Here is a 2,305-nt window from a genome sequence, read left to right on the forward strand (position 1 = left end):
TTAATGTTTCATGCCTTTTCATTGATTTATTTTAGCACAACGTATACATATTTTATATATCAAATATTAGGCATGGAGGTATATACTTTATGATGGCAGCAGCCGATATTTAGTGTCATTTCTCATCCTAATATTTAAATGCATCCGAGCAGTCGGATATTTCAGGTTTCCTTCAACTTTAAACTTCATTTTCCGAAGTAGAGTTTGACTATTCAAGTTAAGGAACTGCATTGGGTATTTTGGCTTTAGGATTGATAACATCAAAGTAGTTTACAAATCAAAGCACAAGCCTAAAGATATTTTATCAATATTTTATACATATAGGAAACTGTAAATTAGAGCAAAGATACCTTGACTAGAACAGGATCTTCCGTTGAAGCCAATAAAGTCTTTGCTCTGATCCAGTTATTTTTCATTTTGCCATTCAATTTTTCCGTTGTTTAATTTACTCATATATATAATACATATTTCAGAATTTGAATCAAAAGGCAATGTCACTTCCCACATACCAGCTAATTTACACGCTTGTTTTTCTTAGATATGTCTTAAATGGTAAATTTCTTTAGCTGCACAAATCTTCTCAAAATCTGCGTATTCCATCAGTGATGTAATTTTAAGTTTGCAGATTTCTCTCAAATCATCTCTTTTAATAGATGACATACATCAAAGTCAATGGGCGGTCATGTACAATTTCCCCTTTTGTTTTATCATTATAGTACAACAAGAGAATTACAAATGAGTAATATCTTGGTTTGCTTTTGTTGTCAATTTCTCGTCGAGATCTTTTATAATGAGAAATACTTGTTATGAAACACTGCTAAAATCTTGCATTGTGTCAATTTCCCAACATCTTTTATTGATCATATGGACTGTTATTTGGTTTAAAAACGTCAAACTTTTATATTTTATTGGAACCATCCGTTTGTTTTTATACCTTGCCATAGGTCGAACTGAAAGCATTTGCCATTTTGATCTTACTCCAATTCGTATTATTACCAATAGTGTCATGTAATTGGTCTAAATATTGAATTGTCTCATTTATAGCTAAATGTGAAACCATGGCCATGACTGGGGAGGACCACATAACATATATATGATCTATATATGTATGTACATGACATTGGAAATTCAATTTACTGCAACATCCATCTTGGAAGTTCAAATTGACAGTCAACACGCAAACCGGGTTACAACATGAAGAGCAAGCCGTTCCATAAAGAAGAATTTCTCACCTTTGCATGCATTGAATATTTCCCCAAATTACTGATGGGCAGTTCAGAGCTATAACTTAATTCTGAGAATGATGCAACATAATTTATAACCGATTTCCCATAAGCCGTTTTTGAGTTACAAATTGTGTAAACCTTGTAAACACTATATCTCAAGAAGGTAAGCTTGGATCAACCTCGTATTTCGTGTGAAGGAGTACCACATTGAGTTCAAGAAGTTTGAGATGGGGTCACTAGAGGTCAAATTGTGAAAACCTTGTATACACGATAACTCAAGAAGGGAAGGTTGGACGAGTCTCATATTTAGTATGTAGTTGGTACACGTTCAGTACAAGATTTTATTGAGGTCAAAAGTCAGTTGGAGTCACCAGACGCCAAATTGTGGAAACCTTGTTTTATAAGCTACCATATCTCCCAGTCTATCAGATAACATGTGCGTTACGCCTCATACGAATAGGAGGCTATTGGAAATGAGCTTATGGGCATCCGTAGAATCTAAAATTCAAAAGTGAAAAATCGAACATATTTGCATTGGCTTCAACGTGCCGCTCGGAAGCCTTACTTTGCGTGCAAAAATGTGTACTCTTTGTAGCAGTTCTATTGGACGTTTTCCGTCGTATTTATTTCAGGTTGGATGTAGTTTCGTTGTGACCAGGCAGCGTTTATGAAACTTAACAGTTCGTCTAATTAGATTTTTTACTATGACCAATCTCAATGCGAAATAATGTGTAAAACGCTCTTAGTTTGGCAGTGAAATCACGAGCTTTTGTCTGGATCGGCTGTTGATCTCAATTTGTGTAGTCTCTTCCACCAGTTTTTAGCATAGCTATAGGCCTTAAAAGTAACGTTCGACTTTCGTCACGTTTATGATTATGAGACAACTTGAACAAACCTGGCTATAGGCCTGTGAGCAATTTTATGTTGTCTAGGCCCCTCCCCTTAAACAAATCTTTGTTTCGGTAATGGGGCTTAGATACAAAATGATGAGATTTAGAGTCAGGGAATTTAAGTTTAATGAACGCTTGTGTTGATATTATTTTTCATGACACCATATATACTACCATAGAAACCATTAT

This window comes from Apostichopus japonicus, chromosome 2 (assembly GCF_037975245.1).
Source record: "Apostichopus japonicus isolate 1M-3 chromosome 2, ASM3797524v1, whole genome shotgun sequence".
NCBI classification, from domain to species: domain Eukaryota; kingdom Metazoa; phylum Echinodermata; class Holothuroidea; order Aspidochirotida; family Stichopodidae; genus Apostichopus; species Apostichopus japonicus.